Source organism: Microcaecilia unicolor, chromosome 5 (genome assembly GCF_901765095.1).
Source record: "Microcaecilia unicolor chromosome 5, aMicUni1.1, whole genome shotgun sequence".
In the NCBI taxonomy this organism is placed as follows: domain Eukaryota; kingdom Metazoa; phylum Chordata; class Amphibia; order Gymnophiona; family Siphonopidae; genus Microcaecilia; species Microcaecilia unicolor.
Window position 1 is genome coordinate 183889448 of NC_044035.1, and position 26844 is coordinate 183916291.

The 26844-nt window shown below is 49.7% G+C and overlaps 1 protein-coding gene across 2 annotated transcripts in view; it reads left to right on the forward strand.

The window, feature by feature from the left end:
- LOC115470456 (C-factor-like) overlaps positions 1-26844 on the forward strand; it is a 150062-nt gene that overhangs the window by 78547 nt on the left and 44671 nt on the right. The window lies entirely within an intron of this gene.

The window sequence follows — 26844 nt, forward strand, 5'->3', positions numbered from 1 at the left end:
TGTAAGTAAGTCTGCTGTTGAGAAAAATAGGTGCTTTTGTCTCAGAATCAAAAAGCTACATTTTGGGTGTTTTGTGTGTAGCAATCTCTCATCACTGGGACTGAGAGATACCCCAGAGGCTGGTGTGCAAACAATTTAGAGTTGGGTCTATGGCTAAAATACCTGAAATCTCCCCCCAAACCTTCCCTGCAGCTTAAATGTTAATAGTTAATATTAATAGGCACAGAAAATTCAAAGGCAAACTGTGACTGGGAAACTACTATTGATTACAATAAAATTCCTATTTATTGGGAATCAAGATCTCCAGTACTATGCAAATATATACAAAATAAAGAATAGAAAAGCAATGAGGCAAATAGCCCATAAGAAAAAAGTAAAATAGTTGCAAAAGTTTAATTCTTAGTCTTCTCTGAGCAGCACTCTCTACTTCAAGCTCACACATTTTTCATACCTCTTTGCGGGCTGAACAGCAGATGTGCCAATCACATGCATTTGGCGTGTGACACACTCATTTGGGCCCCTTCTCCAGCTCACATGCTTAAGGGTCCTGATCTTCATTCATTGGGCTTCCTGTGCCAACCGGCTGGTTTTTTGCCCCTCTAGTAGGTTCTTTTCCCCCACAGTCAGGCAACTCACCCTCCCTTCTCTTCTGTGGGTCAGGCAGCTCTTTTTCCTTCCCTCTCCTTCCCTCCAACTCCAGCCACATCTCCTCCTCCCTCTCCTCACACCAGTCCTTGAAAATGATGAGTTGGCGGCAGTGCTAAAGATGTGTTGCTACTTCTGGCTGCTCTGGAAATTCTCTCTACTTTGTCCTGCCTTGGAACTTCCTGTGCATGGGAACAAGCAGAGAGAAGGACCAGGGCAGCCAGAAATAGCAGCATGAATTTAGTGCTGCCTGCAACTTGTTGGTGTTCCAGGACCAGGGAAGAGGGAGAACTGCCAGACCCTCAGGATTTACTTTACTTTATTTCTTATGAATTGCAACACACTCAAAGCAGTTCAGGAGCAGATGATCAGAAGCCCCACGCTGTTCCAAACAGTGCTGTAAAATTAGCACCGGAACAGCGCGGGGTATTAACACCCTTAAGATTAGAGCTAATAGCATGCAAATTTAGGTGCGCTATTAGCTCTGATCATAGGGTACTTCTGTGGGAGGATTGTACCTGGGCATGTGCCAAAAGGCACAATCCTCCTGCAGAAGTTGTTTGACAGATCTGGACTGTAAAAAAAAAAAAAAATCCCAGGCCTGTCAAACAGCAGAAGAGGTTTGTCAGGTCTAGGATTTTTTCCCAGACCTGTCAAACCTAAGCCCACCTCCCCCCCCCCCCCCAAACAAGGCTTGGAGGTCTGGTGGATGCACCGGGCAGGGCAGGGCACCACCATTTTGAAGAGGTGCCTGCAGAGGAGGGAGGGAGTGCTAGTCCCTCCATCCTCCAACTTCAAGGTAGATCATAGGGGAGGGGGTGCCAGTGTGGAGGGCTAGTGGTCCCACTGGACCACAAGGGTCTTGTTAGTGTTGGGGTGAAGGCTAACAGTCCCACTGGACCACCAGGGCTTTTTAGTGTTTGGGGGGTGGGCTTAGGTTTGACAGGTCCTCTCCGCATCCTTCCATCCGTCTCCCCTCTTTATCTCCCTATCCTTCTATCCAGCATCTTCCCTCTTTCTTGCCCTATCCTTCCATCCAGCGTCTGTCTCTCCCCATCCTTCCATCCAACATCTTCCCTCTTTCTCTCCCTATCCTTCCACCCAACATCTACCCTGTCTCCCAATCCTTCCATCCAGTCTCTCTCTCTCCTGATCCTTCTATCCAGATGACTTTTTCTCTATCCCCTTCCTTCCATCCAGTCTCTCTACCCTTTTCCATTCATCATGTCCTCTCTTTCTCTCCCCATCCTTCCAGTGTCTCTCCTGTTTCTTTCCCTACCCTTCCTTTCAGCGTCTTCCCTCTTTCTGCTCTCATCCTTCCAGCATCTTCCCTCTTTCTCTCCCTCCTTTCATCCAGCATGTCCCCTCTTTCTCTCTCCATATGTCCAGCCAGGGTCCCCTCTTTCTCCCCATCCCTTTCCCCAGCAGCCTTTCTATCTCCAGCCCTTTTCCATGTTCCCTCTTTCTCTCCCTATCTTTCCACTCATCTCTCTCTCTGTACCCCTCTTCCATCCAGCATCTCCACTGTATCATTTCCTCCCCTCTGCTCTCTTCATTCAGCACCTCCTGCTCCCCCTTCCACCTGGTATCCATTTCCTAGCCACTGCTGCTTCTCCTGATAGGCAGCAGCGGCCACAGCAAAGAAAAACAAACAAGAAAAAGCAAGTGCGGGACCACAGCAGCTTTCAGGCATGTGCTGTCGGCTCTGCTGGTCCTCTGCCCCTGTGCTGATGTCAACTTCCCGTTCCGAGGGCAGAGAAAGGATTGGCAGAGCCAACAGGGCATGCCTGAGGCCCCAGTAACCTAGAAATCATTGGAGATAACTTGAGAGCAGGAGACTCGCCCAGAGGAGGGTGCAAGTGTAGAGCACAAGCGGCAGGTGCAGGCGGACCTGAGCTGTACTGGGGATAGGCCCTCTAAGTGGCTGCGGGGTATCCCCAAGTGGGTGGTTAGGTGTTTTATGACAAGGGGTTTCTGCAAGTCAAAGAAAACCCCAGGGTTTCTTCTACAGACTCAAGGAAGTCTGTAGATATGGCAAGAAGCATTCTCCTGGAACAATTAATCGAAGGGCTATCTTCAGCTATGAAACACTGGATGAGGTGACACCCTAAATTGACACTGGAGAGTGCTCTGGAAGCAGCAGAAGCTTTTTATCAAGGCCAATTAGAACTAGATCCTACAAGGAGGAGAAGCAAGCTAGAAATCCTGAGAAGAAACGAGAGAAAGTAGGATCTGAGAACCTGAAGGACATGAAACCGCCCTCTGGCCCAGCATCAGAATGATGGAGGCTCTCATCTCCACAGATGCCATGCTCTTTGCTGACCCATGGGAACTGCACTTCCTCACCTGCTTCAGATATGGGGAGAGAGGTCACATAGCCAGAGAGAGTTAGGTGAAGAGGCCATGAATGTGAATATGGTCACTTCACATGCTTGCAACTCTGTGGAGGACTCTCATCCTGAGAACAGGAATTGTGTGCTTCAAGTTAAAGTGAATGGGAAGCCCTATCAAATAATGGTAGACTCCGGAAGTGTGAAGACCCTCATGCAGAGGGGAGTGGTTACCAAACAGCAAATAAACTATGAATAAAATGTGACATTATCCTATGTACATGGAGATCATACCCCACAGCTGAACTCCATCTCCAAACATTGATTGGACCAGCCTAGCTAGAAGCAGTGATGGTGCCCAGCCTCTCTTACCCAGTTGTTTTGGGTCGAGACTTCCTAACTTTTGAAGTCATCTGGGCCCAGTGAAGAGATGGCCTGAGGAAGGAGCCAGATCAGCATGACCTAAACTCAAAGGAGCAATGTGCTTTGTGTCCAGAGGCAGCAGTAGACCAGACTCCAGTGGTCTGTCAGAACCCGGATGGGTTATCAGCAATGGTATATCATGCATGGGAGGAAAATGATCCTCTTCCAGGGCTACAAATAGGGTTCCAAATTGGCCTTCAACTTTGTACAGATCTTGGAGAAAGTCCATCGCTATATTGCTGAGTTGCAAGATGATACTGAGCAGGCAGCTAAGAATACCCGAAGGTTACAGGAGGATAAGGAGTCCCTCCAAACCCAACTGGCCAAAGCTCTGAAGGAAATTAGAAGACAAGCTGAGAAATTTGTGGAGGAACTCCAAGCTGTCCACATTGCTGTGGAAATGGAGAAAAGGGAGCTACACAAAACCATTGAGCAGCAAGAGAAGGAAATCAAGCAGTTGGGACTCAAAACCTGAAAGGAGAGTCCCGGGAGAACCATAGTGTAATGGGAAAAGGACATCCAGTCCTCGAAACAGGTTGACAAACTGCTTCGTGAATTGCAGGAAGCAAAGAAGATTGCCTGGCTGACTGAGGAACAACATGAGAAGCCCAAGGGTGAGGTCAAACAGCTGCAACAGGAGTTGGCAAGCACAGAATCTCTGTGGCAGTACTCTGAGCTGCAAGGGCAACTAAGAGGAACCTGGTAGAGCTATAATATGGTGCTAGAATGACTTCAAATGCTGGCTGGCATGAATACTGTACTGCCTCTTCAAGTTCAAGAACGCCAGGGGGAAGTAGCAGTCCTGGACCATTCCACCCAAGTTCTGCAAAACCAGCTGGAGAAGGTTCAGATTCAGCTGACCCAGGCAGCAGCGTCCCAGTAAGAGATGTACAAGGAGCTGGATGGTTTAGCTACCTGGCTCAGGGAGGCTTCCCAGAAGAGGGACATATTGGATGAGCGGAGCCACAGCAGAGAAATGGAACCCCCAGGAGGGTGAACTGAAAACACTCAAGGCCCACTGCTTGGGAGTGGAAACTTTGCCTATTGTTAACAGTTCATTCAATTCCAAGGGTCTGAGGAAACCTTCCTGACAACTTCCTTATGGGGAAGTACACCTAAGAAAGCGGCATGAAGAAGTAGACAACTTCAGGAACCCATTGACAGGTACAGCAGAGGCCAGTACTGCAGTGAAGTTACAATCACTGCCAGCAAGCCTAGCTGAACTATCAGTGGCCAGAGGTACCTACAACAGACCTGTTGAAACACTTAACCAACCAGTCTAGGGTTACCATATGGCTCCAGAAAAAGGAGGACGGATTGAGCCAGCCGGGTTTTACTTCCAGTGCTTTTCATTGAAAGCAATGGAAGTAAAACCCGGCTGGCTCAATTACTTCCATTGAAAGCAATGGAAGTAAAACCCGGCTGGCTCAATCCGTCCTCCTTTTTCTGGAGCCATATGGTAGTCGGTTGCTCACTTAGACTTGCAAGTGACTACGAGAGTCCCTCGCAGGTGTATGAGCCCAGGTAGAGGTACTGTGATTACCCCAAGAGGGTGGCTGCAGTTCAGGCCGCAGTCAGAACCTGTCTCCACTGGATTACAAGCCCAGGTTGACTTGTGGGGAGTTTCCTGGTGGTTCTCCGAGGACAAGCAGGCTGCTTGTTCTCACTGATGGGTGACGTCCACGGCAGCCCCTCCAATCGGAATCTTCACTAGCAAAGTCCTTTGCTAGCTCTCGCGCGCCCGCGCGCACCGCGCATGAGCGGCCGTCTTCCCGCCCGAAACCGGCTCGAGCCGGCCAGTCTTCTTTCGTCCGCACTCGGTACGGCTGTGTTTTGCCGTGTCGAGCCCCGGAGAGTCGACCTCGCGCGTCCGTTATCTTAATCGACGTGTTTTTCTTCGGAAAAGTTCTCTTTTCGTTCGGAAAGTGCTCCGAAAACCCCCTTGGGTTTCGTTTGCCCCTTCCCGTATTTCCAGTTTTTGCCCCGGTAAGTTTTCTTTCGTCGTCGGGGTAGGCCTCTTTTCGGCCTCGGTCGAGATTTTTCTCCCTTAAAGTTTTGGTGCTCAAATTCGTCATTTCGGATTTTGATTTCGCCGGCGTGATTTTTCCGCCCATGACATCGAAGCCTTCCAGCGGCTTCAAGAAGTGCACCCAGTGCGCCCGGGTAATCTCGCTCACTGATAGGCACTCTTCGTGTCTTCAGTGTCTGGGGGCCGAGCACCGTCCTCAGAACTGTAGTCTGTGTTCCCTGTTACAAAGGCGAACTCAGATAGCGAGATTGGCCCAGTGGAACGTTTTGTTCTCGGGTCTTTCGTCGGCATCGGCACCGGGGTCATCGAGTGCATCGACGTCATCAGCGTCCAGACCTTCATCCTCGGCCGCCAGTGCATCGAGTGCATCGAGGCATCGGCCCTCTGCATCGGCGCCGAGACATCGGATAGCTGCATTGACGTCGGTGGTACCGGGACCTCGTCTCCTGATGTCGTCGGACGGTGGTGCATCGTCAGGAGTGCAGGTGAGGGCTGTCCATTCCCCTGCTGGTGGCGGTGAGCCTTCGGGTGGGTCTCCCCCTACCCTGAGGGCTCCTGCGGTACAGCACCCCCGGGATCGACCTGCTTCGACCTCGGCCCCGAGGAAGCGACGGATGGATTCTACGTCCTCCTCATCGGTGCCGGGGAGCTCCGGTGACATGCTTCGGAAGAAATCGAAGAAGCATCGACACCGGTCTCCTCCCCGCGTCGGCACCGAGAGCTCTGGGTCGCCGAGGGAGTCGGCACCCAGCAGGCATCGGCACCGAGAAGACCGCTCACCCTCTGTTCAGGAGGTGTCGATGCGCTCCACTCTGGACAGCCCGGAACAGCCTCCACGCCCGGAACAGGTTCTGACGTCGACGCCTGCATCGGCCTCCATGCCTTTCTCTGCAGCCGCTCTGAACGAGAGCCTCCGGGCCGTTCTCCCAGAGATTCTGGGAGAGCTGTTGCGCCCTACCCCTCCGGTACCGGCGGTGCTTGCGCCTCCGGTACCGTCGAGCGTGGCGCCGGCCCATCGCCCTGGGTGAGGTCCCCGACGTCGGTACCGCGTGCGGTGCCGACTGCGGCCACCTCCCAGGAAGGCTCCCCGACTACGTCGGCGGAGGGAGCTTCGCCGATGCGGGCGAGGGAGTCTACCTCTCGACGCCCCCATTGTGGACGTGGCTCCACGGAGTCGAGCCGGGCGAGGTTGCAGACACAGGTCCGTGAACTTGTGTCTGACACCGAGGGTGAGGCCTCGTGGGAAGAGGAAGAAGACCCCAGATATTTCTCTGACGAGGAGTCTGAGGGTCTTCCTTCCGATCCCACTCCCTCTCCTGAGAGACAGCTTTCTTCTCCCGAGAGTCTGTCTTTTGCTTCCTTTGTCCGGGAGATGTCTACGGCCATCCCCTTCCCGGTGGTTGTGGAGGACGAGCCCAGGGCTGAAATGTTTGAGCTCCTGGACTATCCTTCTCCACCTAAGGAAGCGTCCACTGTTCCCTTGCACCATGTCCTGAAAAAGACATTGCTTGCGAACTGGACCAAGCCACTAAGTAATCCCCACATCCCCAAGAAGATCGAGTCCCAGTACCGGATCCATGGGGACCCAGAGCTGATGCGCACTCAGTTGCCTCACGACTCTGGAGTTGTGGATCTGGCCCTAAAGAAGGCTAAGAGTTCTAGGGAGCATGCTTCGGCACCCCCGGGCAAAGACTCTAGAACCTTAGACTCCTTTGGGAGGAAGGCCTACCATTCCTCTATGCTCGTGGCCAAAATCCAGTCTTACCAGCTCTACACGAGCATACACATGCGGAACAATGTGCGGCAGTTGGCGGGCTTGGTTGATGCTCTTCCCCCTGAGCAAGCCAAGCCTTTTCAGGAGGTGGTCAGGCAGCTGAAGGCGTGCAGAAAATTCCTGGCCAGAGGGGTGTATGACACCTTTGATGTTGCGTCCAGGGCCGCTGCTCAAGGTGTGGTGATGCGCAGGCTCTCATGTCTGCGTGCCTCCGACCTAGAGAATAGACTCCAGCAGCGGATTGCGGACTTGCCTTGCCGTGCGGACAATATTTTGGAGAGAAGGTCGAGCAGGTGGTAGAGCATCTCCACCAGCGGGATACCGCATTCGACAAGTTCTCCCGCCGGCAGCCTTCAGCATCTACCTCTACAGGTAGAAGATTTTTTGGGGGCAGGAGGACTGTTCCCTACTCTTCTGGCAAGCGTAGGTACAATCCCCCTTCTCGACAGCCTGCGGCCCAGGCTAAGCCCCAGCGCGCTCGCTCTCGTCAGCAGCGTGCGCCTCAGCAAGGCCCCGCGGCTCCCCAGCAAAAGCAAGGGGCGAGCTTTTGACTGGCTCCAGCAGAGCATAGCCGACATACAAGTGTCAGTGCCGGGCGACCTGCCGGTCGGGGGGAGGTTGAAAGCTTTTCACCAAAGGTGGCCTCTCATAACCTCCGATCAGTGGGTTCTCCAAATAGTCCGGCAAGGATACACCCTCAATTTGGCCTCAAAACCTCCAAATTGTCCACCGGGAGCTCAGTCTTACAGCTTCCAGCACAAGCAGGTACTTGCAGAGGAACTCTCCGCCCTTCTCAGCGCCAATGCGGTCGAGCCCGTGCCATCCGGGCAAGAAGGGCTGGGATTCTATTCCAGGTACTTCCTTGTGGAAAAGAAAACAGGGGGGATGCGTCCCATCCTAGACCTAAGGGCCCTGAACAAATATCTGGTCAAAGAAAAGTTCAGGATGCTTTCCCTGGGCACCCTACTTCCCATGATTCAGGAAAACGATTGGCTATGCTCTCTGGACTTGAAGGATGCCTACACACACATCCCGATACTGCCAGCTCACAGACAGTATCTGCGATTTCAGCTGGGCACACGTCACTTCCAGTACTGTGTGCTACCCTTTGGGCTCGCCTCTGCGCCCAGGGTGTTCACAAAGTGCTTGGCTGTAGTAGCAGCAGCACTTCGCAGGCTGGGGGTGCACGTGTTCCCATATCTCGACGATTGGCTGGTGAAGAACACGTCCAAGGCAGGAGCCCTGCAGTCCATGCAGATGACTATTCGCCTCCTGGAGCTGCTGGGGTTTGTGATAAATTACCCAAAGTCCCACCTTCTCCCGGCGCAGAGACTCGAATTCATAGGAGCTCTGCTGGATTCTCGGACGGCTCGCGCCTATCTCCCGGAGGCGAGAGCCAACAACTTGTTGTCCCTCGTCTCGCGGGTGCGAGCGTCTCAGCAGATCACAGCTCGGCAGATGTTGAGATTGCTGGGCCACATGGCCTCCACAGTTCATGTGACTCCCATGGCCCGCCTTCACATGAGATCTGCTCAATGGACCCTAGCTTCCCAGTGGTTTCAGGCTGCTGGGGGTCTAGAAGACGTGATCCACCTGTCCACGAGTTTTCTCGAATCCCTGTATTGGTGGACGATTTGGTCCAATTTGACTCTGGGACGTCCTTTCCAAATTCCTCAGCCACAAAACGTGCTGACCACGGATGCGTCTCTCCTGGGATGGGGAGCTCATGTCGATGGGCTTCACACCCAAGGAAGCTGGTCCCTCCAGGAACGCGATCTACAGATCAATCTTCTGGAGTTGCGAGCGATCTGGAACGCTCTGAAGGCTTTCAGAGATCGGCTATCCCACCAAATTATCCAAATTCAGACAGACAACCAGGTTGCCATGTACTATGTCAACAAGCAGGGGGGCACCGGATCTCGCCCCCTGTGTCAGGAAGCCATCAGCATGTGGCTCTGGGCTCGCCGTCAAGGCATGGTGCTCCAAGCCACATATCTGGCAGGCGTAAACAACAGTCTGGCCGACAGACTGAGCAGGATTATGCAACCTCACGAGTGGTCGCTCAACTCCCGAGTGGTGCGCCAGATCTTCCAAGCGTGGGGCACCCCCTTGGTGGATCTCTTCGCATCTCGAGCAAACCACAAAGTCCCTCAGTTCTGTTCCAGGCTTCAGGCCCCCGGCAGACTGGCATCGGATGCCTTCCTCCTGGATTGGGGGGAGGGCCTGCTGTATGCTTATCCTCCCATTCCTCTGGTGGGGAAGACTTTGTTGAAACTCAAGGAAGACCGAGGCACCATGATTCTGATTGCTCCTTTTTGGCCGCGTCAGATCTGGTTCCCTCTTCTTCTGGAGTTATCCTCCGAAGAACCGTGGAGATTGGAGTGTTTTCCGACCCTCATCACGCAGGACGAAGGGGCTCTTCTGCATCCCAGCCTCCGGTCCCTGGCTCTCACGGCCTGGATGTTGAGAGCGTAGACTTTGCCTCTTTGGGTCTGTCAGAGGGTGTCTCCTGCATCTTGCTTGCTTCCAGGAAAGATTCCACTAAGAGGAGTTACTTCTTTCTATGGAGGAGGTTTGCCGTATGGTGTGACAGCAAGGCCCTAGATCCTCGCTTTTGTCCGACACAGACCCTGCTTGAATACCTTCTGCACTTGTCTGAGTCTGGTCTCAAGACCAACTCTGTAAGGGTTCACCTTAGTGCGATTAATGCATACCATTACCGTGTGGAAGGTAAGCCGATCTCAGGACAGCCTTTAGTTGTTCGCTTCATGAGAGGTTTGCTTTTGTCAAAGCCCCCTGTCAAGCCTCCGACAGTGTCATGGGATCTCAATGTTCGTCTCACCCAGCTGATGAAACCTCCTTTTGAGCCACTGAATTCCTGCCATCTGAAGTACTTGACCTGGAAGGTCATTTTCTTGGTGGCAGTTACTTCAGCTCGTAGAGTCAGTGAGCTTCAGGCCCTGGTAGCCCAGGCCCCCTACACCAAATTTCATCATAACAGAGTAGTCCTCCGCACTCACCCTAAGTTCTTGCCAAAGGTCGTGTCGGAGTTCCATCTGAACCAGTCAATTGTCTTGCCAACATTCTTTCCCCGTCCTCATTCCTGCCCTGCTGAACGTCAGCTGCACACATTGGACTGCAAGAGAGCATTGGCCTTCTACCTGGAGCGGACACAGCCCAACAGACAGTCCGCCCAATTGTTTGTTTCTTTTGATCCCAATAGGAGGGGAGTGGCTGTGGGGAAACGCACCATATCCAATTGGCTAGCAGATTGCATTTCCTTCACTTACGCCCAGGCGGGGCTGGCTCTTGAGGGTCATGTCACGGCTCATAATGTTAGAGCCATGGCTGCGTCGGTAGCCCACTTGAAGTCAGCCTCCATTGAAGAAATTTGCAAAGCTGCGACGTGGTCATCTGTCCACACATTCACATCTCATTACTGCCTGCAGCAGGATACCCGACGCGACAGTCGGTTCAGGCAGTCAGTTCTTCAGAACCTGTTTGGGCTTTAAGATCCAACTCCACCCCCCGAGGGCCCTGTTTGTTCTGTTCCAGGCTGCACTCTCAGTTAGTTGGTAAATTTTTTAGGTCAATCTCAGTTATGTCCTCGCCGTTGCGAGGCCCAATTGACCATGGTTGTTGTTTTGAGTGAGCCTGGGGGCTAGGGATACCCCATCAGTGAGAACAAGCAGCCTGCTTGTCCTCGGAGAAAGCGAATGCTACATACCTGTAGAAGGTATTCTCCGAGGACAGCAGGCTGATTGTTCTCACAAACCCGCCCGCCTCCCCTTTGGAGTTGAGTCTTCCCTTGTATCTCTTTTGCTACATACGAGACTGGCCGGCTCGAGCCGGTTTCGGGCGGGAAGACGGCCGCGCATGCGCGGTGCGCGCGGGCGTGCGAGAGCTAGCAAAGGACTTTGCTAGTGAAGATTCCGATTGGAGAGGCTGCCGTGGACGTCACCCATCAGTGAGAACAATCAGCCTGCTGTCCTCGGAGAATACCTTCTACAGGTATGTAGCATTCGCTTTACAGAGGAATGAGCCATCTGTGGACCCTAATGCCTCACAGGTGATATAGCAAGTCCCTGGAGCTAAGTTTCCAATACCCATAGACCTTCAAATCGTTATATAATTTATATAGAATAGAGCCATCCCAGTTTTTGGATTTAGTTTTGCCTAAACTGAAGGAGGATCCTCATAATTATGAGTTCAGAGTATGGGATAGTGTTGTCACGTCCGTGGCCGTGACAACCCTCAGACTTACCCTGTTTCTGGGAGTCAGTGTCTGTGCTGGCTTCTGCTTGTCTCTGTGTCTGTCTTAGGTTCTCTCTGGCTCTGTGTGCTGATTGCCCTACTGAACCTCACCTGTGTGGGCTATGCCTCTTCCAAGATGGCTGCCGCCTCCTCCTCTTTGCCAGTATCCAAGATGGCCCCCGCTGTTCCTTCCTATGGGCTGACTGCTCTGTGTGTCAAGCCTCTGTTTGGTTGCAAGGTGATTGCTGCAGCTGTGGCTCTGGAGTTGATGGGCTTTATTAGTCACTTGGAGACTACAGTCCTGGCCTTTGCATCTCATCTAAAGGTCCTGGTGTATAGAGTGCTCTGTACACAGTTTCAGTGTTTGCTCTGTGTGAGTTTCTACGTTTGTTTAGACTAGCTAGCTTATGCACCGTCTGGCTTGTAGCCTGTGTATAGCTTTGCTAGTGCTCTGTGTTTGTGTAGACTAGCTAGCTTAGGCACCGTCTGGCTTGTAGCCTGTGTATAGCTTTGCTAGTGCTCTGTGTTTGTTTAGACTAGTTAGCTTAGGCACCGTCTGGCTTGTAGCCTGTGCATAGCTCTGCTAGTTCTCTGTGTTTGTTTCCAGTGCATGACTAGTTAGCTTAGGTACTGTCTGGCTTGTAGCCTGTGCATAGCTCTGCTAGTTCTCTGTGTTTGTTTCCAGTGCATGACTAGTTAGCTTAGGCACCGTCTGGCTTGTAGCCTGTGCATAGCTTTGCTAGTGCTCTGTGTTTGTTCCTAGTGTAGACTAGCCAGCTTAGGCACCGTCTGGCTTGTAGCCTGTGCATAGCTCTGCTAGTTCTCTGTGTTTGTTTCCAGTGCTGACTAGTTAGCTTAGGCACCGTCTGGCTTGTAGCCTGTGCATAGCTCTACTAGTTCTCTGTGCTTGTTCCTAGTATTAGACTAGCCGCCCTTGCTAGCCACTATCCTGAGACTGTGTTTGTTCCTAGTGTTAGACTAGCCGCCCTTGCTAGCCACTTTCACGAGACTGTGTTTGGTCCTAGTGTTAGACTGGCCGCCCTTGCTAGTCACTATCCCGAGACTGTGATTGTTCCTAGTGTAGACTAGCCAGCTTAGGCACCGTCTGGCTTGTAGCCTGTGCATAGCTCTGCTAGTTCTCTGTGTTTGTTCCTAGTGATAGACTAGCCAGCTTAGGCACCGTGTGGCTTGTTAGCCTGTGTATAGCTTTGCTAGTTCCCTGGGTTTGTTCCTAATACTTGACTAGCCAGCTTAGGCACCGTGTGGCTTGTAGCCTGTGTAAAGCTTTGCTAGTGTTCTGTGTTGTTTCCAGTGCATGATTTGTTAGCTTGGGCACAGCTTAGTTGTTAGCTGGTGTATAGCCTTCCAAGTCTCCTGAGTTTGCTCTGTGTATGTTCCTGTGTATGACTGGTTTGCCTGGGTATAGCGTTCCTATTAGCCTGGGTACAGTTTACTAGTCATTGTGTTGAATCCTGCCGACTGCCAGAACCCGGACAGTCCCTGCTTGTCTGCCTTGCCTTCGCCTAGGTGCCAGGGGGCACTCCTGGATCTTCATTCCTGCTGTTCCTGTAAGTCCTACCGGCTGCCAGAACCTGAGGGCTCAACCCTCGGGGAAAGGCAGTCAAGTGTAGGTGAAGCCTAGGTCCAGGGTGTTCCAGTTCCGCGGGTTCCGCTCCAGTGTGTTCCAGTCCAGCGGGTTTCACTCCTGTATGTTCCAGTCCAGTGGGGCCACTCCAGTGTGTCCAGTCCAGCGGGCCCCACTCCAGTGTGCACCTGTCCGGTGCGTTCCAGTTCCGAGTGTTCCGGTGTAGAACTCCAGTCCGGGGTTCCGGTCCAGTCTTGTTTCATCTCTACCTGGAAGGTGATCTTGCCTGCCACTGCCGCTCCACGGTAGTGGCCTATGGACTCACAAACCCCGTGCTCTCGGGGAAGAAGCCTGAAAGTATGCCAAGGTCCTCGAGAGCGCGGCAAGCGCGAGAGACGCGACAAGTGTTGTGAATGATGTCCTTACAGTTCAGGCCCCTTTTAAAGTAAAAAAAGACCAGGAAGGTGAATAATCCTTGGTTTTGTGAATCCTTTGCAATTATAAAAAGATGTTGTAGGAGGTTGGAGCATCTATGGAGGAAATCCAAGGGTAGTTCAGCATATGTTAATTAGAGGAGAAAGATAACAGTTTATAAGTTTCAAGTTGCTTTAGCAAAAAAGCTTTTTTAGAGGAGAAATTACCAACTCAGAAAATTCTTCAAAAGCTCTTTTTAAAGTATTCGAAAATTTGATGAATACTGATACTGTGTTAATGGTTTCCAAAGCTATTCAACCTAAGGCAGAAGAATTAGCACAATTTTTCTAGGACAAAATCAACAAAATCAGGTAGTCTTTTATATTGTGCAACTTGGATGCCTTAGAAGTTTTGCCTTGTAATGTACAAGTGGATATCCCTGCAGACAGATTGGGGCTAACTTGAGTGTTTTTTTTCTGATATAGTTAAGAAATTTTTGTCTAGACTCTCTAATAAATCATGTTGTTTGTCCATCATTTTTGCGAAATGAATTGTTATTATATGTGCTAAACTGGTTGACTGAATTTGTTAATACTAATCTTTGACTAGGAAATTATCCTGAATCTCTAACTGGAATTGTGCTCACTCCTTTACCAAAATTGATGGGTGCAGATTTTTCAAAAGTAAAAAATTATCACACTGTTGCCAGCATACCTTGGATGACAAAATTGTTGGAGTTCTCAGTTAACGAACAACTGCAGAATTTTCTAGAAACATTTGGTATTTTGCATAAGTCACAGTATGGGTTCAGATCGCGACATATCACAGAGACACTGCTTCTTGTTCTTACAACAAAAATAAGACACTTTTTGAGTCATATGCAACAGGCAATGTTATTACAGTTTGATATATCAGCTGCCTTTGATGCTATTAATCATTCTATACTTCTGCTTAAATTATCTGAATTAGGTGTGTCAGGCAAAGTGTTAGTTTGTTTTGAAAAGTTTTTGAAGAATAGATTTTATAGTGTTAAAGGATATAATGGGAGATCATCCAGTTGGAATCTGGTTGTGGTATGTCTCAGGGCTCCCTGCTTTCCCCATCTTTGTTTAATGTTTACTTGACTTCTCTTGGGAATTTATTTTCTGAGGCAGGTATTACAGTTTTATGATATGCAGATGATACCTTTCTTCTTTGTGCTGTGCTAGAGACATTAGATAACACTCTGGATTCTATAAAACATTATGGAATCTGTATACTAAACCATGCTAGCGGCTTTCGTGCAGCATTGCCGACACAGCCCAGTCAAGGTGAATGAGCTGTGTCGGCACTAGCGCACAATCAGCTGCGTTAGCAGCTTAGTAAACCCCAGCGTATATTTGCTTCATAGACAATTGAGCAACTGGACATTTTCTTAGACTAAACAAACAAAAACCTAAGATACTATGGTTTGGCGATTTTGAAAAGGTTCCAGCTAGCTCCGTTACCTTGCTCTTGGGTGAAACATTGAAAATTGAGGACTTTTCTAGAGTTCTAGGAGTCATTTTAGATTCAAAACTCTCCTTTGAAAGACAGATTGGAGCTTTAAGTAAAAACTTTTTTCTAAAGCTTAGAGAATTGCATGTAATATGATCATCTCTGTGGAAAGAGGACTGTAGGGTCTTAGCTCAGGCAGTTCTTCTTCCTCAGTTGGATTATTGCAATTTGCTGTATTCTCAGATTACCTGCAAAGTGAAAAATCGATTGCCGCTTCTGCAGAATATAGCTGCTAGATTAATATTTGGTGCTGGTAGGTTTGACAATGTGACAACTATTCTTAAAGAATCACATTGGCTACCATACAATTGGCTAAAATACAAATTAACACATTCATCCAGCTTTTCCTAGGTACGCAGCTATGGAATGCATTACCACTTGACGTGAAAAAACAAAGCGACCTAACCAACTTTCGGGAATTACTGAAAACCTGCCTCTTTAACAAGGCATACCGCAATGATCCTTCATATGAACTTTAACGCATTACCTCTTTACCTATTATCCTGAATGTGTTCTCTCTATACCTGTTTGCTCAATTTTATGTCATTCATGTTCTCTATGTAATACCACTTGTATCTCTCATTCTGGAATGGCGATTGCCATGATGGAACAATGTAAGCCACATTGAGCCTGCAAATAGGTGGAAAAATGTGGGATACAAATGCAACAAAGAAATCTAATATAATAATTTGCACTCCCAACGTTCCAATGTCTCTGGCTGCGTTCGTAACATTGGAAAGTTGGAGGAGCAGTTTCAGCCCTTCGCCACCCCCCCCTGAGGTCGCCGCCCCCCCCAGTATGAATTGCCTTGGAAAGGGTAGAATGCCAGAAATCAATTTGCTCGTTTAGTGATTTTGATGAAAAATCTACTGGTACTGAAAAAGAGATGGAGACAGGGTTGCATTGTCAACACTTGAAAGGTTTCTAACCCAGTAGCCCTGAGATAGGGATGAGGGAAGAGGTTTGGCAGCTATTGTTATGAAAAAAGTAATCAGGACATGATTGGACCACGAGAAAGGGGACGAGGTGAAAGATGATGGGAAAATGGATAAACTGGTTTGGGTAAGTATGAGGTCTAAGGTGTGGCCAGATTGGTGAGTGGGGAAGGAGATCTATTGTTGAAAACTAAGATCAGACAAAAAGTCTTGGAAGAGCCTAGCACAAGAGTTTCTGGGGTCATCACTCAAAATATTCATTCAGTCGCCGGTAGAGTGTACCCCCCCACCCCCGTTATCTCCCCCCATATGGGAGCATGAAACAATCAAGTAATTTCTTTAATGTCTGAATGCTTATGAGAAGCAAAAAGGCTCCTATCCATGAGAATATAATCAATCTTTGAATACCTGTGATGCACTGAGGAATAAAAAGTATAGCTCTGCGTCATGGGATTAGTTTCTCTCCAACTATCCACAATATTGAGATCCTTAAGAAATCTGTGGAAGGCCTTCCTATTCGTTTTCCTGTAAGTCCTAGTCTCCCCAGTGTTTTCCAATTTAGGTGCTAAGGTCAGATTAAAGTCCTCCTCCCCCCAATTAAATTCCCATCTTGAGCATGTAGGATGTCCTGCACACAATGATCTAAAAAGCTAATCTGACCAGTATTAGGGGGCATATATTTTAATCAACTCATCCCTCTTAACCTGTTGAATCTCAACCCACAAACCCCTAGCAAAGAAAATCCCCATACCTCCTTTCTTAGACTCCTTTCTATTAGAAGCCCAGACTGTGGTTGGAAAACTCCAATGTTGTACCAGCTTCTTGCCTACCCACAGTAGATGAGTTTCTTGCACCATACAAACATCACCCCTCAACCGCCTGAGCGCTTTAAAAATCATGTTTTGCTTGAAGGGCGAGTTAATCCGTTTAACATTATGAGAGACAAAGCGTAAAAGCAAATCCCCTATTAAGATGTCTCATAAAATCCCAAATCCACTCCAAATGCCCCATACCTCCTACCCACACATCCCCAGCCCCCTGCAGCTGTGAGAATCTCCTCTACTCCCACTCTACCATACCAGGAAGTGATATCCCCCAGAGATCCTCCCAACCACATACACAGACACACATAAAACACCCTCACCTCCTTTCACCAAGCAATCATCCCTCCCCCCCAAACATACTCCATCCCAACAAACACTGGAGCCCCATGTTTCACTCACTTACTTCTCCCTCACTCTCAAAGAAAAATAGCTCAAGCCCACACAGTGTCCTCAATTCTAGTCCTCACTGCGGCTGCTTCACACCGGGCCCAGACGCAGTCTCCCACTGGGACCCTCCACTGCTTGCCATTTAATCCAGCCAGTCTCCTCTGAATTTCCTCCTGACGACTGGGAGATGTTGGCCTATGTATTTCCCAGCTTCTGCAAAGCCTCCCACGCCTCTGAGACAAGAGTGAATTCTGTGGGGACCCCATTTAGTGATACCAGAAGCCCAAATGGAAAAGTCCATTTGTACCTCATCTGTGCCTTAGTCAAAGTCTGGGTGACCTCTCGGAAAGCTCTGTGCTTTACAAGTACGAGAGCTGTTCTGATATAATTCGAAGTTACAGCCCTACCATTCCAGCACTCTGCACTCTTTCACCTTCTGAAGCATCCACTCCTTTTTTGTAAAACAGAGGAAACAAACCACCACATCTCGAGGGCAGTCATTGATCCGTGGGGCCAAAGCACGATGCACTCTTTCCAACAGTGGGGGTTCCACTCGCTTCTCCTGAGCATCCCCCAGCAACCAGCAATATAACCAGGGCCAGTGTTGGACATGCTGGGGCTTAGGGCAAAAATTAAAGAGAGGACCCCAATCCTTTCTTCTCCCTGCCCCTCCCTCAGTTTCTCCACCCATCATTACTACCACACATAAAACAACTTTAAATGACTTCTTCAAACACAAAACACAGACAGACCTTCACCAAATACAGAACAAGGGATCACAGGTTAGAAATATGAACACCAAAATGGAACTAAAACCCCAAGAAGTTAAATTCGGCAAGTACTGCAACCCTGGAGAAACAAAAGTAGAAATGCACTTCTTTTTGTACTGAACACAATCAGTGGCATAACCATGAAGGGGGGAGAGAGGACTTAGACCTCCCAAAATTAATATCTCCCTTGCTGTGTGTCACGTTCTCAAAGTTGGAAACTAGGTTGTGAGCCCTTGGGCCACTGCCGAGGGGCGGCAGGCAAAACCACCCCACCCCAGAGGCAAGGCAGAAGTCTGATAAAGAGCTAGGCTTCACCTGCACATGGCCACCTTTCACCAGGAGCTGAGCCCCTGGCTGCTGGCGGCCGGCAGGACTTATAGGACAGGGCAGGACTGGATAACAGCTAGGCAGCACAGGGACCGAGGGTCAGAGGGAAAAGGAATAAACATGGGCAGCAAGGCAGGAAACTGGGCTAGGACTCCATCGCCAGCCAGCACCACTCATCCAGGTCCAGACGGCGGGCTAGCATGGTGGAACGGATCTCCTTTGACTGCCAAGACTAAGGTGATTCAGGTTTTCTGCCACAGATCATTCCAATCCGTCTTTTTCCTGCGTGTTCTGGTCCTGCTGCTCAGCCCTCCTCTGTTCCAGCCCACCTGATCCAGCTTGTTCCGGAGTGTTTCGGCCCTGCTGCCTAGCTGATCCAGCTTGTTCCTGAGTGTTTCGTCCCTGCTGCTGCCCAGCTCTCCTCTGCCCCATCTTGTTCCAGTCCACCTGATCCAGCCAGCTCGCTCCAGTCCTGCTTGTTCCAGAGTGTTTCAGCCCTGCTGCCCAGCTTTCCTCTGCCCCATCTTGTTCCAGTCCACCTGATCCAGCCAGCTCCAGCTCGCTCCAGTCCTGCCGCCCAGCCGCAGTCCGTCGGATCCAACTTTTCTCTGTTTGTTCCTGCTATCGGCTCCTGCCTCTCCCTGCTTGTTCCAGCTACCTGCTCCAGCTTGCCGCAGTCCGTCGTACCCAGCTTCTCCCTGCTCACTCCAGCCGCAGCTTATACCAGCCATCTACTCCAGCTTGCTCGAACCCGCCTACTACCTGCTCCAGCTTACTGCAGTCTGTCGATTCCAGCTTCTCCCTGCTTGTTCCAGCCGTAGTCCATCGGTTCCAGCTTCTCCCAGCTTCTCCATGTTTGTTCCAGCCATCTGCTCCAGCTTGTTCCAGCCCGCCTGACCCAGCTCACCCAGCTCGTCCCAGTCCATCTGCACCAGCCTGTTCCAGTCCGCCTGATCCAGCTCCTCCCTGTTGTGCCAGACATCTGCTCCAGCTTCCTCCAGCCCGCCTGATCCAGCTTATTCCAACCCGCCTGCTCAGCTTCCCCCTGTTGCTCCAGTCCTTCTGTTTCAGCAGTACCAGCCCGCCTGATCCAGCTTGTTCCTGTCCACCTACTCCAGCCTCTCCCTGCACGTTCCAGCTTGTTCCAGCTCCCTGCTCCGGCTTGTTCCAGCTCCCTGCTCCGGCTTGTCCCAGTCCGTCGGATCCAGCTTATTCCAGCTACCTGCTCTAGCTTGTCCCAGCCCGTTGGATCCAGCTTATTCCTGCCTGTCCCAGTCATCTGTTTCATTGTCTCAAGTCGCTACCTAAAATCCTACTGCCCTGTATCTTGTTGAAATTCTACTACCTAATTGCTATTTAAATTCTGCAATATTGTAGACTTTGAGGCTTAACTGCACCTCACTGCAAATCCTTGTTTTATCTGCCTTATTAATTGCCGCTTTACAATCTGCTATATTGCTAGCATTTAGGTTTAGCTGCATCTCACTGTTATCTACTTTAATTGTTAATTGAACTGCATTTAACATTTAGGCTTAGCTGCATCTCATTGTTTCTACTTTAACTATTGATTGAACTGCTTTATGCTAATGTTTAAATCCTCAAGTTGTTACCTCGACATACCTCTGATGCATATTAATTATTGATTTAACTGCTTTAATGCTAATGTTTAAATCCTCAAGTTGCTACCTTAAGTTGTACATATAGGACTGCTGTCCCAGTCCTAGCCTTCCTGCCTTCCTCCTCTACTCCTATCACCTCACCCACTTCACATCTATCCACATCCACCTTAGCCCTATATATGGCCCCTATACACATTCTCTTCATCGCCCTGTCCCTTCCTAACATCTTCCCCCCTCCCCTTCCACTGTCTGCCTCAGGAACTCATTGCCCACCCTGGTCCCCTCCCGTACTGCTCATTACTCCCCTACCCTACCTCCCCCCACCTCCCACCACCTCCCCAGCTCTCCTGCCCCCCTCATCATTCCTAGCTCTCAACCTTCTACACTTCCTCCCCACCATTAACCCATCCCCATTCCTCCTCAGCACATCCCGTCTTCGTCATCTTTGTCGACCCTCCTCCCCCACCCTCCTCCGCACTCTCCTACTCCTTCTCCTACTTTCCGCAGGTGACATCAATCCCAATCCAGGTTCCTCTCACCTCTCCTCTCCATCTCCACGTAACCAATCCCAGAATGCCTCCAATCTCATCTCTATTCCCCTTCTCCCCCCCCCCGCTTCCCTCCCCTTCTCGTGTGCCCTATGGAATGCCCACTCAGTATGCAACAAAATCTCCTTCACCCACGATTTATTCATCTCCCGTTCCCATCAACTGCTCGCTTTAACTGAAACTTGGATAACCCCTAACGACACTGCCTCAATCGCAGCCCTATGCCATGGAGGATACCTTTTCTCCCACACTTCCCGCCCAGATGCACGCGGTGGAGGCGTTGGATTTCTTCTCTCACCCTCCTGTAGTTTCCAACCCCTCCTCCTGCCACAGTCTCACTGCTTCTCATCCTTTGAAACTCATGCCATCCGTCTATTCTACCCGACACCACTCAGAGTTGCAGTCATCTACCGCCCCCCTGAGAAGCCCCTCTCTTCATTCCTTACTGACTTCGACGCCTGGCTCACCGTCTTTCTTGATCCCTCCTCTCCATCCCTCATTCTTGGTGATTTTAATATTCACGTTGACAACCCATCCAACTCCTATGCTTCTAAATTCCTCACTTTGACATCCTCCTTTAACCTCCAACTCTGCGCTACCACCCCTACTCACCATAATGGCCATTGTCTCGACCTCGTTCTCTTCTCTTCCTGCTCACCTTCCAACTTCTGCACCTCAGTCCTTCCAATCTCAGATCATCACCTAATCACCCTCTCACTTCATCACCCCCCCTCAACCTCGCCCAACTACAACCACTGCTTTCAGGAATCTCCAAGCCGTCGACCCCCCTACCCTATCTTCTCACATCTCCAATCGCTTCCCTTCCATCTTGTCTTCTGAATCCGTCGACAAGGCTGTTTCTACCTACAATGAAATTCTCTCCACTGCTCTGGATACCCTAGCACCATCTGTCTCTCGCCCCACTAAGCGCATCAATCCTCAGCCCTGGTTAACCCCTTGCATCCATTACCTTCGCTCCTGCACCTGTTCTGCTGAACGACTCTGGAGGAAATCTCGCACCCTGTCAGAGTCAGACTTCACCCATTACAAATTCATGCTGTCCTCCTTCCAGTCCTCCCTATTCCTTGCCAAACAGGAATATTATTCTCAATTAACCAATTCTCTTGGCTCCAACCCTCGTCGCTTCTTCGCCACCCTCAACTCCCTACTTAAAGTACCCTCCGCTCCCACCCCCCCCCTCACTCTCTCCTCAAACACTAGCTGACTACTTCCGCGATAAAGTGCAGAAGATAAACCTTGAACTCGCTTCCAAGCCTTCTCCTCCCTGTGACTTCTTAACCCACTCCCTCAACCAACCTAACCTGTCCTCCTTCCCTGAAATCACCGAAGAGGACACTGCTCGCCTTCTTTCTTCCTCTAAGTGCACCACCTGTTCCTCTGATCCCATTCCCACCTATCTGCTTAACAACATCTCTCCTACAGTTATCCCCTCAATCTGTCACATCCTCAACCTCTCTCTCTCCACTGCTACTGTCCCTGACACCTTCAAGCACGCAGTGCTTCTCAAAAAACCTTCACTTGACCCCACCTGTCCCTCCAACTACCGCCCTATCTCTCTTCTACCCTTCCTCTCCAAATTACTTGAACGCGCTGTCCACAGCCGCTGCCTTGATTTCCTCTCCTCTCAGGCTGTCCTGGATCCGCTTCAATCCGGCTTTCGCCCACTACACTCGACAGAAACAGCACTCTCTAAAGTCTGCAATGACCTGTTCCTTGCCAAATCCAAGGGACACTATTCCATCCTCATCCTCCTCGACCTATCTGCCGCCTTTGACACCGTCATTCATAATTTACTTCTTGACACACTGTCCTCATTCGGGTTCCAGGGCTCCGTCCTCTCCTGGTTCTCTTCTTATCTTTCCCAACGCACCTTCCGAGTATTTTCTAATGGCTCTTCTTCCACCCCCATCCCGCTCTCTGTTGGGGTTCCCCAAGGATCTGTCCTTGGACCGCTTCTTTTCTCGATCTACACCTCTTCCCTGGGCTCGCTGATCTCATCACATGGTTTCCAGTACCGTCTCTATGCTGATGACACCCAGCTTTATCTCTCCACTCCCGACATCACAGTCGAAACCCAGGCCAGAGTTTCGGCCTGCCTCTCAGACATCGCTGCCTGGATGTCCAACCGGCATCTGAAACTGAACATGGCAAAGACTGAGCTCCTTGTCTTTCCACCCAAACCCTCTTCTCCTCTTCCCCCACTTGCCGTCTCTGTTGACAACGCCCTCATCCTCCCCGTCTCTTCAGCCCGCAATCTTGGAGTCATCTTCGACTCCTCCCTCTCCTTCTCTGCCCATATCCAGCAGACTGCTGTCGCTTCTTCCTCTATAATATTAGCAAAATTCGCCCATTCCTCTCTGAACAGACCACCCGAACCCTCGTCCACTCGCTCGTTACCTCTTGTCTTGACTATTGCAACCTTCTTCTCGCTGGCCTTCTGCTTAGCCATCTATCCCCCCTTCAAGCTGTCCAAAATTCCGCCGCACGTCTTATCTACTGCGTGAACCGATACTCTCATATCACCCCTCTCCTCAAGTCACTTCACTGGCTACTTATGTACTTATAGCAGAGTTTAAAAAGGGGTTGGACGGTTTCCTAAAGGACAAGTCCATAAACCGCTACTAAACGGACTTGGAAAACTCCACAATTCCAGGAATAACATGTATAGAATGTTTGTACATTTGGGAAGCTTGCCAGGTGCCCTTGGCCTGGATTGGCCGCTGTCGTGGACAGGATGCTGGGCTCGATGGACCCTTGGTCTTTTCCCAGTATGGCATTACTTATGTACTTATGTACCTATCCGCTACCGTATTCAGTTCAAGCTTCTCCTATTGACCTTCAAATGCACTCAATCTGCAGCCCCCCATTACCTCTCTACCCTCCTCTCCCCGTATGTTCCCGCCCGTAACCTCCGCTCTCAGGACAAATCACTCCTATCTGTACCCTTCTCCAACACCGCTAACTCCAGACTCCGCCCCTTCTGCCTCGCATCACCTTATGCCTGGAACAGACTTCCTGAGCCCATACGCCAAGTCCTGCCCATCTTCAAGTCCTTACTTAAGGCCCATCTCTTCTCCCTTGCTTTTGGCGCCTAACCACCTTCCCCATTCATGCTACCTACACTGACTACATAGTTTGTAACCTTTAGATTGGAAGCTCTCTTGAGCAGGGACTGTCCTTCCCCATGTTAAACTTGTACAGCGCTGCGTAACCCTGGCAGCGCTATAGAAATGTTAAGTAGTAGTAGTAGTAGAATAGACAACACAACACAAGGCAGGGAATGGACAAGCTAGGGGACAGAAACTGGAAACTACAAGCAGCCACAAAAGCAGGAAACAAACACTGACAAACAAGGGAAAGAACTAAAAGCTGCAAGCAGCCACTGAAGACAGACAACACAGAAACCTGAGCACTACACAAAGAACTCCAAACAAGGAGCAAGACTAAGAAACAAGCAAACCCTAAACTAAACATAGACTAACTAGAAACAGGCAAGAACTTCAGGCAAGAAACTAGAACCAGGAAACAAACTCAGGCTGAAGTGCAACAAGCACCAACATACCAGGGCCTTAGATGATGCAAAGGCAGAGAGTCGCCAAATGGCTAATAAGCCCAGCAGCAACTGAGGCTCAGCTCAGCAATCACCAGGCCACTACGGGAGCTGTGCAGGGTCAAACAAGACAGACAAATCCGGCAGCCTGGAAGATTCGGACCGGACTGGGCCAAAGTCTGGAACGGGTGACAGTCCACAGCAGCCACCGGCTCTGGCCACCAGAGGGCGAGGTGAGCACAGACGTAACACGGTGGCTGGTGGGTCTTCCCAAGCCTCACTAGCTGATAACCATCTCCTTCCCCTCCTCAGGTCCAGTGACCAGAACTCTCCAAGCTCTGTGGCTAGCAGCAGTATTTGAGAGCTGCTGCTGTCCCCCTCCCACCTGTTCATTTTTCACACATTCATGAAATCTGAACATGTATGATAGTAGGGAGGCAGTGGCAATTTGGGGATGCTGCCACCAGTTGCAGAGCTTGGAGATTTCCTGGCTGCCAGACTGGAGGAGGAAGTCTTCAGTTGACGGGACTTTGGGGATTCCCGCCAGCTCAAGCAGTTATATATTGCATTTGGGTGGGGGAAAAGTTTGGTACCCACCCATTTTAGGGTCAAGCCCTCACCCTCCCCCAAATCAGCCACCTGGGTTATGCCACAGAATACAATACAAAAAACATCTATGATGCACGTATCCCAAAGCTAACATATTCCAGTTAATAAATTCAAAATAAAACACTTTTTTCTAACCTTGTTGTCTAGACAATTTGTTTTTTTCCATCTTCTTGGTTCCAGTTTCTCTTTTCCTGCTTTCTTGTCTGTCTTCTGCTAATTCTCTTTCCAGTGTCTGCCGTCCATTTTTATTTTTTCCTGTCTTCTCTCTTGTTCCATTCCCTCTCTACACCTGTGATTCTCCCCTTCCAACTATTTCCTCCCTTTTTGTCCTTTTCTGCCTCTGTCCACTGAAAGTTCACTTTCTCTCTCTCATCCTTCTTTTTAATTTTCAGCTATCAATTTTCCATCTCCTCTCAGTCCCTAGCTCTCCCATTTCCCATCTCACTCCTTTCCTAGCCTTCTATTTCCTTCCATCTACTCCTCATTACCAAACTACGCCCATGGTGCTGGCATTGGCACTGGTACTGGCAGCAGCACCAGTGCTGAAAACAGGCTGCCTGTGGGCAGTCCGCATGGCCTTACCTCTAGCAATCTTGCCCCTCTGGAAACAGGAAGTGGAATCAGAGGTCACAGGTCCGACAGAGAGAAGGCCTCATGGAATGCCTGTTTTTTTTTTCAGCGATGCGGCTACTGCTTCTGCCAGTGCTAGCAAGGATCCAGGATCCAGGGCAAGTTTAAAGGACCCTTGGTGAGGGAAGGGGGGAGGCGAGGGAATGAGTGAGAGATGCCGAAGTGGGAAGGAAGAAAGCAGGAGTTGCTGAACTGGTGGGGCATTTTTTATATGGTGTCTAAGTCCAACTTTGGATGTTTTGCTAAAAATGTCCAAAATTCAAGTGGGGAATATAGCCATTTTCAAAACAGAAAAACGTCTATTTTTTTTAATGGCTATTTGCTAGATGTTTTTATGCTCTGTATGGTTTTTTTTGGTCCATTTTCGAAAAAAAAAAAGTCCAAGTGAAAAACGCACAAAATCAAGCCATTGGGATATAGGAGGAGCCAACATTCTTAGTAGACTGGTCACACAGACATCCTAGGAAAGCAATGGGGCACCCTAAGGGGCACTGCAGTGGACTTCAAATAAATGCTCCCAGGTGCATATCTCACCGTTGCTCCCTTGTCTGCTGAGCCCCCCCCCCCCCCGAAAAAAACACTACTCCTAACTGTATACCACTACAATAGCCCTTATGGGTGAATTGAACACCTTTATGTGGGTACAGTGGGTTTCTGGTGAGTTTTTTTGGGCTCTCAGCTTCCACCACAAGTGTTACAGGTAGGAGGAGGTATGGGCCTGGGTGCCTTGCACCCACCATTAGACTACTCCAGAGATCTGCATGCTGCTCTAATGGACCTGATTACAACATCTGAGGCTGGCATAGAGGCTGGTAAGTAATGTTTTTAATCACATTTTTTGGGTGTGGGAGGGGGTTAATGACCACTGAGGGAGTAAGGGGAGGTCATCCCTGATTCCCTCCAGTGGTCATTTGGGGCACTTTTTTGTGGTTTACTTTTTAATAAAACAGGTCTAGACCAAAACGTCCAACTTATAGCCCTGGATGTTTCTGTTTTGTTCCATTATGGCAGAAAAACGTCCAAGTGTTAGAAACGCCCAGATCCTGGCTTTAACACACCCCGGACACACACCCTTGTGATTCAAACGCACTTCTGATTGACTTAATATTAAAACATCTAAAACTTGGTTTCAAAAATACCAATTTGGATGTTTTTGTGAGGAAAAATATCCAAATGCAGATTTATGCCACTTTTTGGACATTTTTCTCTTTTGAAAATGAGTCCTCTAAAAGTAAAAACTTCAGTTCTATTGGGCTGCTATCCTTGAATAGACCACACTCTAGTCAGATTAGAATTGGCATCTTTCTGGAGTAGAGGCCCAGAATGTTCTTCTTGCAGTTGTATAGGAAGGAACATTTTGGCAGCCTGCTATGTGCGTGTGAATGCATGTCTAGGTGTGCAGGTGTATTTTAGTTCCTAGTTAGTAGTTTAAGCACTTTTCTAGATGACTATTCAAGAAACAATGATTTAAAGCCTTAGTACAGTATTCTTGCCAGAGCTCCCTGATCAGGATGGACAGTTGTGCACATTTATCATTCCCTATCACATCATTCACAAAATTCCCATCCTTTTTCCCCAACTACTGTACTAAGCAGGTATGTTTACTTTGGGTGGGGATTCTTCACAAAATAGGT